This window comes from Diaphorina citri, unplaced genomic scaffold (genome assembly GCF_000475195.1).
Source record: "Diaphorina citri unplaced genomic scaffold, Diaci psyllid genome assembly version 1.1 scaffold162, whole genome shotgun sequence".
Classification (NCBI taxonomy): Eukaryota; Metazoa; Arthropoda; class Insecta; order Hemiptera; family Psyllidae; genus Diaphorina; species Diaphorina citri.
This window is the reverse complement of record NW_007377599.1, coordinates 273188-283423: the sequence shown is the minus strand read 5'-3', so window position 1 is coordinate 283423 and position 10236 is coordinate 273188. Positions and strand designations below refer to the sequence as shown.

General features: G+C 34.5%; 1 long non-coding RNA gene across 3 annotated transcripts; it reads left to right on the top strand.

Moving 5' to 3' along the window:
- The first annotated feature begins 1161 nt into the window (after nt 1-1161).
- LOC103505291 lies at nt 1162-9947 on the top strand. 3 transcript variants are annotated; one of them, XR_003390406.1, is made up of 5 exons: nt 1162-1708; nt 2594-2961; nt 3399-3614; nt 4603-4856; nt 9634-9947. It is a non-coding gene; the product is annotated as an uncharacterized LOC103505291 (long non-coding RNA). The 3 variants fall into 3 exon arrangements; XR_003390407.1 differs by lacking the exon at nt 9634-9947 and adding an exon at nt 6401-6560; XR_541172.3 differs by lacking the exon at nt 9634-9947 and having other exon boundaries at nt 2878-2961; nt 4603-4771.
- The last annotated feature ends 289 nt before the right edge of the window (nt 9948-10236 follow it).

The window sequence follows — 10236 nt, the reverse complement described above, 5'->3', positions numbered from 1 at the left end:
AGTTTTTTTTAGTCGTCTCCTTTTTTATATAGATTACGTTTTACCTATTTTTTTCAAGGAAGAAGAAAAAACATAATGCTAGAATGCTTTTCAACTCGAAGAATTCTTTGTTTTTTACAAGTACGAGGAATGAAAGACTCTTCTAGATTATTGCCTAAAGCACTCTCTACCAACTAATCCTTGGATAGTAAATTTAAATAGTCCGTTTAAAAAGATGATTAGATTCACTTTAAATGAAAAACGAAAATTGTGTACATATAAGCTCCTATGTCTCTTACTTCTGCAATAGGTATTTCATCCGAAAAAAAATTAAACCCCTACTAAATGGGTTAAGATCTTCATTACTTCCCATAGAACGTTTTTTTCTCGCATTGGGTTTTAATATTGTTATAATTTCTTGATAAGGAAATTTTTCTCTCCTTCTAATTAGTATGGAAGTTGGGGAATTACAAGAATAATCGCAAGGAATAAAAAAATAAAATAAAATGTTATGATTATGTTTATTTCAATTTTTTCCTCCGAAGTTGGCAACAAAATGAGAGAACTTTGTTTCTTCACAAGACATTCTGGGACAATTTTATAAACACTCCAAATGAGGAAGTAACTAGTAGTGGGAATAAAAGTATGGAAATTAAACTCTATGAGCTTCGTCTAACAGGAACCAATGCCACCGTGAATGCATGGCTTTCCATACAACTGCTGTTGACTGAACTATCCTTTGACTAATCACTAAGTTAAGTCTGTTCATTACTTGGAATTGAAAGTGGAGATTATCATTATCTAAATCCACATGGTCGCATTTGTAGATCAGTAAATCCCAAATAAGTGGGTCTGATTCGATTGAGAATGTGGATCAGATCTGTATCTTATATTATAAGAACAAGATCCATTCTGTATATGTCCAGATTTGGGATCTACTCAATTTGCTGAATGATTCAGATCGGCAAATGCAGAGCCAATGCAATGGAGGATATGAGCTTTGAGAGTCCCATTGACACTTTCAGGGAAACGAAACTTGACTGGATTTTTCGTTTACACTGAGCTTAAAACTTGAAGCCAATACTAATTACTGGAGGTATTTACTCGTATTAGATAAATCCTTACTACATAGTAGATGAAAGGATGACTCACAACCTATATAGAGGTCAAAATGAGACTTGGAAACTTATTATAAACAAATGTTCTAAAGTACCTACTCTTGACAAGTGCATAGTAGGTAGATCATTTAAAAATTATAAAGTAACCAAAAATTTTGAGTTGTTTACTTCCAAACTTAGAGACGCTCTAATATAACCTCACGAATCACACCTTTTGCCATCAACTTTCGAGTAGCTTGTATAATAAATTTAATACAAATTTTACTGTAATTTCACTGTTTTAGGTACTTACTATGAGTTAAGCATTTGTATTTGGAGCATATCAGGTCAATACTAATTACTGGAGGTATTTACTCGTATTAGATAAATCCTTACTACATAGTAGATGAAAGGATGACTCACAACCTATATATTTAGTTTACCAAGATACTTTGATAGCATAGCTTTGATGGATCTCAAATAATGACACAACCATTACCTTCTTCTAATTGCGCTATAGTCTTCCGGTCGACAGGTCATAAGTCCATCCTGACCGAAACTTTTCAAACATACACGGCTCCAATAATTACAATCTGACTAGGACTCCAAGTGGATAATGGCATGGACTATAGGTAATTGGATGGACATATTATTTCCTATGGGCTGGCTTCATGACTGATGCCATAAAAAAGAAAAAAAAATCGTGTATTGTTTGTAATTTGTAAGTTTTTTTTTATGATTATGCTAACGTTATTGTGTGATTGAGGGGTTCTCGGATTTAAGACTGTCTGAAATTTGGCAGAGCTTTAGCTTGTTCTAGCAAGGACTTGGTATATGACACATACCCTATACTCCCTATCGGATAACAAATTGGTTACTTATACCTAAGTAGACATCTACTCCTTCGGTCAAGACCGTAAACTTCGAGGTAAGTTTTACCAAATAAACACAAAAGTTTAAATGCAAAATCTCCAAACTCGACAAGAAAAAGAGTAAGGAAATATTGGTTACTTATACCTAAGTAGACATCTACTCCTTCGGTCAAGACCGTAAACTTCGAGGTAAGTTTTACCAAATAAACACAAAAGTTGAAATGCAAAATCTCCAAACTCGACAAGAAAAAGAGTAAGGAAAATTTTTGGAAACAAAAAGTTTCTGTTGATTTTATTGTTCTTCCTCCAAATATTTTTTATTTGTTCTATACGCCTCTATTTACTCTACCATGCTCTCAGTTTTCTCTCATATTATGTAACAGGATCCAAAATTCAAACCTTCAGCAGTTTAGCTCATGGCAAGGGAAGACATCCAAAATAATTATTACCATCTTGATAATGAAAGAGATCTCTTTATAATAAGCTAGAACCCTGGGTTATTGTCTTCTTTGAAATACAAATAAAGTGCATTTGTTGAAAAGAAAATTTCATTTGTCTTCATTCTATTAATTATTCAATTAAAATGTTACTCTAATATTTTTACATCCTAATAAACAAACAAATTACTTTATTATCTTTTTCCAGAATCTCGCTCGTCCGCGCCACGTCCCTTTTGTCTTTTTGTAATTTTCCGGGAAGAAAAGTAGAACAAAAAAGTAAAACAATAGTGGAAGTCGAAAAGAAGAAAAAGTTGCTTTTATAATGTCTAATAATGTGAGAAAAACACAGGAGAGAACATAAAGTAATTCCGGCCAATCTTCCGGTCAGCTCTATACCATCACATTCATACAAAAAATAAAATGTTAGCCTTTGCTTTCCCCGGAAAATGACTTACAATGTAGACATTAAAGAAAGTCCGTCCATTCCAGGTCCAGGGGATCCCGCTCTGAAACCTTAGCAGATTTCTGACCCCAATATTCTGATCTTATTTCTAACCATCTTCATCTTATTCTGTAAGTACCATAAATAAATGTATAGAACCTTGTTATTCCTGTTGTATAGATCATCCAGATAACAAGTCGTAACGAGCACAGCCCAACTCCAAAGTACCCAATAATAAATTGTAGAACTTTAATTAACGGAAGAAAAACCATCATCATCTCCTCTGTGACATCGGATCCTTAAAATTATCCTCGCGAAGTCACTTTGCTAAAAATAATCAACAAGCTCAATGGGGCTTGAAATAAGATCTTTGGGTAGCCACCGTGTGCCGACTGAAATCAATTGGTCTTTTAGTCAGCTCGGTTGCGGACTATTAGACAAATTACCACATTGTGATATCTATCTGTGATGAAAGAGTTGGGGATCCGTCATTTTGTTATCATTGTATATCGACCACACTACACCACTGATCGTCAGTGATCACTAATCCGGTTATCTATGATTTCAGTTTGCCCTCATTCATAAGTACAAGTACAGCGCTCTGAGAGACCGAACTATCTCAGATATTGGTCTCCTTGAAGATCAAGCGACACAAGAACAGTATCACAGGAATATACCCAAACCGATGAGACATTTAAGAACTTTGTTACGGATTCTAAAACATGCAAATATAGAATGTGTCCTGAACACGCTAAGTGTTAATGTTCCGATCCTTCCAGTAAAGGTAGGAGAGAAGCACCCAGCACGTAAACATTCTTAAAGAAAAATGAAGTAATAATGAATTATAAGTTGCCTTTTTACTTTCTATTACCTTAAGTGTAGGGAACCTATAAAATTTTATGAGAAAGTTTGAAATCGACCCAAATTTTCGAAGTCGGGAAATGGGCGGAAATATCTGTGCTTTGAGGTGTACCTATTATGTACATATGTATCACGCCTGGGCTTGTATGAAAATATCATGAGGACGGTAAAATAAACCGTATTATGTATTTGAACAATTAAATTTTGTATGCAATCCTAATTCCTAGTATTCGTGAAAATCGGGCCGACTTTGAGAGATTATTGCGATCCTTTTCGAAAATTTGCAATATGTCGAAAAAAAGTATCGGAGGTAACTGCCATCACCCTTTAAGTAGGGAGAATAATGTACAAACATATGAGGATACTGTTTTTAGAACTTTGGACAAATTTTCCTAATTTTTAAAAATTCGAATATTTTAATTTTTTACAATTTCGTAATGTAATACAAAGTCCTGTAATATTCACACCATAATATTTTTTTATCCGTAAAAAAAATTGGTATGCATACTCACGTACATTCTCATTCCACGTTCCCTAGGGTCTCATATACATCCATAATAATAACTTCAACCCACCACTCCTAATACCACCCAAAAAAAATTGTGTTCTAAGACGAAAGACGACCGTACATTTTAATCGATCTCATTTACGCGCATGTGAGAAAAATAAGAAATAAAGAAAGATAAAAAAATGTATATATTATATATTTAAAAAAAATGCTTGTGTAAAATACTGGCCTTTGTTTTTTTTATCTCACTCATTGCTTACGTCATTAAAGAATAAGACGGCGGGAAAAACGAAAGCTGCATACAGGGTTCTCTCGTCACAACTCTTTTCTTATCCTACTTTTCATACTTTTTCGATTTTAACTTTTTATCACAATGTTTTTATTTTTCACATTTTGTCCACAGGACCAACCACAGATTAGTCAAGACTTATTGACGTTCTTGGATATTTTGACCTCTTATTGATAAAATCAACCTAGAAGAAGACTACGAAAACATGGATGGACAAGGTAAAAGAATGGACAAGAAAAATATATAAGAAAGAAAAGAACTTGAAAGATTGGGAAAGCGAAAACGCAGTAACAGAAGTTTGTCTCCCTCTGGACAGGAATGACGGGAATGTTACAACGCGTCACCCAGTATACTGGGTATGCACATAGGTAAGAATATACTTATACTGTGTGAAACAAAAGCTCCTAACTTTTCTCATACATTTTCCTTTTTTTATTTTAAAGGATTTATTTTTTAAAAAATTCATTAACTTATTTGTGAATAATCAGCCAAATATGACAAGTATCAGCCTAACCAATACCTAGCAGAAACACGGTCTTTTCATGTTGTGTTGTAAATAAAGAATCGATATAGCCTGTACCACCGTATATCCCTGAAGCATATCCTGACACATTTTCCACCGTAAACACATCAAGTTTTCTTTCACAATCAATTACCTGAACTTCTGCCACTCTCACGTCTCCCAGACGTTGAGTGTTTTCTTTGTACTTAAGAGATTTACTACATTAAGTACTTGATAAACATTGCCTACCTTCCCACCTGAGGCTTTAATTCCTAATTATCAGTTTAATAATGTTTATAATGAGTGTGAGAGGCTATGTGTTACCGAGCTCTAACGTTATGGGTGTTGTAATCAAGTGGGCGGTTTATGATGTTTGTATTAATTATTGTACGATGATGTATGGTTATAGTAGGCAGGTAAGTATAGACTGAATAGGAAGTTCCTTTTCTTATAGGAACTTGAAAGCTTGTTTCCTTGCTTTGAAACTTAATCGAGTAGGTTGACTTTAACCTACTACCTTCATATTTCCATCATCCCCGGATTCCAATGGTTTGCAGTCTCAAATATTGTCGCACTTTTGAGCTTCTAAATCAACCAATTAAAGCTTTGTTTACCTTTATACTCGGCTGGTAAGTGCTTGTAGTTAAGCCTTACACAATCGAGCGCAGTAAACACTGCGATCAATATTTCTTGTAAATCATTGTACATATTGCAATGTAGATTACAGCCCTATTGTAAATAGTAATTCTGTGTGTTGCTAGTGGCGAATAGAAAGATCAGTCGGGGCTTGGTACGTTTTGAGTCTTCTGATATAAGAAATCATTAGTTAGGTAAAGTGTTTGTAATACATATTACAAAAAGTAAAAATCTGTCTTTCAGATATAAAATCTCATTTCGATTCTTAGTGGAGATGTCAAAACTCCCATGATAATGTTTACTAGTGGAGATGTCGAAACTCCCATTTGCATTTTAAGTAATGGAGATGTCAAAACTCCATCATAATAACACCAGTGGAGATGTCAAAACTCCCATCATAATAACACCAGTGGAGATGTCAAAACTCCCATCATAATATTACTAGTGGAGATGTCAAAACTCCCATCATAATATTACTAGTGGAGATGTTAAAACTCCCATCATAATATTACTAGTGGAAATGTCGAAACTCCCATCATAATAACAACAGTGGAGATGTCAAAACTCCCATCATAATATTACTAGTGGAGATGTCAAAACTCCCATCTGAATGTTGAGTTCCTTCCTATAGCTAAGGAAAGTAAACATGTTCCCGTAAGGCCTCCACTGATCTTAAAGCTCCATTACATTACCGGTGAAATTTATGTGAGTCTCATTTCACGTCAGCTTTGTTATAATTTGTTCACAATTGTCGTGACTCTGATCTTTACCCAGGTCTCAGGTCCTAGAGGTCTCCAGATCGTTTCCAGCGTTTATCTCAATTTAGACGGAACATAATAATAATGACATCGCTTGGTTTCTTAAACCTAGACTTTGGAAGAAAAAAACCAAGCAAATACATTTGGTACCTACTAAATATATTTGCTTTGGTTGGAATGAGGTTTCTTAAACCTAGACTTTGGAAGAAAAAAACCAAGCAAATACATTTGGTACCTACTAAATATATTTGCTTTGGTTGGAATGAGTTTTGAAGGTTTGTAATTATTAGCTAAATACCCATTCATATTGTACATCCTCACTGAGGATTCCTAATCTCACATGAACTCGGGCTTTTTTATAGTGGAGATGCTTCTAGTTTTTTTACTTTTTTACATTGTTTTTCAAAGAAATTTTCAATAATTCAGTTTTTATTTTGAGATTCCTACTCGCATAGGACTACAGCTTTATGTTGTGGATATGTACTAAATACTAAAAGATTTGAAACTGAATTCCATCGATGTATTTTTTGGTCACATAGTCATAGTCAACCTACCTTTGCTCCTTCCAGCGCAGCAGCGTCTTGAATTTAATTGAATCATCAGCATAAAATATTAGGAAAAAAAACCTTTTAAAGCATTTTAAAGAATAAAAACGGCAGGAGCGCAAAGTAAATAAAAATTAAAAGGTATACAATAAGAAAAGTACAACAAGAAGTGCGAACAAAAAGTGCATTCTATCATGAGCAGAGACTATTTGAGTGTTCCAACGGAGTACATATTGAAGTGCTGGAGGATTTTGAACAATCAAATGAAAAATTGAAACATCGACGAGCCGTCGATCGACGTCGATTCACATCGATCAACGGCCGTCGACTATGTGTGGACACACAGGATACCAAGTAAATAGGTACATAGATAATTACATAATATTTTTTGTATTGGGAAAAATGACAAGTTAAAACCTAGATCTAGCCTATTATAATACATGGAATTAACAAATAATGTACCTATTGCGTAAGTAAGTGTCCCCAGGTTGTATTACCTACGACCTCGCACGTAACGTGAAACTTTTTCAGTTTTCTTCCAGATATTTTTCAAAAACAAACTCTCAAGTGTATACCAGAGCGTGAGAGTTAACCCGTAAGCTCTAAACAATTTGACTCGAGAATTTACCATGTAGGATATTGTGTATAATAATGTCATTTTGTTTAATGCGAGTAATTGCGATTAAAACAAACTCTCAAGTGTATACCAGAGCGTGAGAGTTAACCCGTAAGCTCTAAACAATTTGACTCGAGAATTTACCATGTAGGATATAGGGTAATAATGTCATTCTGTTTAATGCGAGTAATCGCGATAATTTTCGAAAACAAAGGAAAATCTTACCCCGCTCTAATGACTACATTGCTCGCCACAGAGGATACTTCAAAAGAAATTTCCGGCCAAGAGCTCCCACACTTTTCTTTTCGAGAAAGAAGTTACCAAGGTGACAATAATTGCCACTTTTTCTCGCACTAAAAGCTGCGTGAGACTTCAAAGAAAACTCTCCAAAAGGGAGGCTCTGATGAGGGGGTTGGGGCTTATTAAAACATTCCTCGACTTAAAATGCCGTCTTAGAGACGTTTTGAGAACCACTTACGCTTCATTTCTTTATTATTTATTTTTGAGAAAACGAAGCAAATATTCCAAGTGTCTATGCAGGGGCACCCAGCACGCTGCTGCTGCTGCTGCTGCTGCTGAGAAGAGGTTTCAAGGAGGCTCTGTGAAAGGTTCTCTACGTATTCAAATAAACACCTTTTTTTCACCTCCCTCTTTTTCACGTTTCCACTTAGACAGTCAGACCTACTCTTGCTTTTATCATTACTTTGGTGTGCGCCTAATATTGGTCCTTTCAGCTTAAAAGACAAGCTGTTGTAGCTAAAAAGAGATGAGGTTGATTCATCAACTCGTGACGAAAACTTGCAGTCTGTTTCCATCGCCAAATTACGCAAACATCCCTACGTAGATAAGCGCGTAAGGCTTACGCCGTAAGCTATTTCAGGAAGTAATTCACCAGAGAAAGCTCATGTCATATTATTGTCATAATTTAAATTATAGCTAAAAAGTTCTTTTTCTTCACGGTCTTTTCTCTGTAATTCGTAAATTAACTTAATTAACACATATGGACCATTTGGTTAGGTTATTAATAATAAATACAGAGGAAAGGTTAGGTATTAATAATAAATACAGAGGAAAGTACATATCATACAAAACCTAAATTATCTACAACTCCTTTAAGAAGATGGAAGATCGTGTACTAAAAAGGAAATTCAGATAGCTCTACCTACATATTCGTATAATTCGTACATACCCCAGTAAAGAGTTAAAAGACGCGTACTTTTTCGCACACTCGTGCAATAATTTTTTCGAAAATATTTTCCAAGCCTATACAGATATTTTTCCCTTCACATGGCAGGAAAAGCTTCTGTGAGACTGTGGAAGGATTTTCCACACTATGTTATACACATGTTTTATATATGGGGGGGTGGTAAGTCTCACACACATTCATAGGGGGAAAGGCACGTTTATCAATATTCAATTTTTCTATACATATTGGGGAAAAAGTAGGTGAAAAGTTTGCGTACTCAATACTGGCTGTCACAGGGAACCTCTAAATCAAACCTGAAGCCTTTAAGAATAATTTCAGGAAAAAGGGATAAAACAAATACAAGACCCCATGATCTTTTTTGGTATACCTAGTTGATCTGTGGATCTTTTTATGCCTCAAAAATGAGACCTTCACGAACCAGTTGCTGATTGTTACAGTGTTAACTTGTGTTGTTGTTTTTTTATATTTTTATTTTTATTATTATTATTATTATTATTATTATTATTATTATTATTATTATTATTATTATTATTATTATTATTATTATTATTTTTTTTTACTGTGTTAACTGCACGACTGCACCACAACTTAAATATTAAGTTGTCGACTGATGTCTGCATCAAGCAACATCCATGTAAAATCGTGAGAGCAAAAATGTGTAAGAAATGTGCTGACAGCTTGATTTTTTCTTGGAAAAATCACTCCCCTCCTTTTTTCTTAAACTTATATATATTTTCCCCCTATTTTTGCGAAGTTTTTTTTTTTTCATACTAATTTTTACTTTCCCCCAAATGTTTAATTACTACGTAAGCTCTTTCATTTACTTGTCAAAAAATTCTTACCCTTAATTCTTCCTCGTTTTTTATCATCACTTTTTTCAGTCCACCGGGAAAAAACGGCGAGGGTTATGAGAAGATTTTGAAGGTAGCTGCAGTCTACATAACATGGGTACCTTTAAGGGTAAATAATTATGCAGATACCGTGGGTAATAGTAACCCTGTACAGCTTTTTGACCTGAATCAATTCCTTAGAAGAATATCCATTTACCTGAGAGAAATTGTTGTTTACTATAATGTTCCCAACCCCCCATAATGTATTACTGATTCCGTTACTCAGTCCGCTTTGGTGGAGATTGGAAAATGATCCAATTCCAAGGACTACAAAAATACCTTCTACTGAAAGCTGAAATAAGCGAATAAGGCTTTCTTCAGCACATTCAAAAATCTAGACTCTAGAGCAAGCTTTGAAAAGGTCACCACACCACACCTCTCAATATATTTTTTTACCGATATTTTAATGAAACATTTCGCTTTACCTCCCTATATCTTTCTCCTCCAATTCTTTTTGGGTCCCCCTCTCTTCTCCACATCCTTATCTTTCTTTCTCCCCTTTCTTTTTTACTTCATTTGTCTTTTGCTTGAATATATATTATACATATCTACATTTTTTTTACTTTAATTAAAAAATGTTAAATTATCTTATTT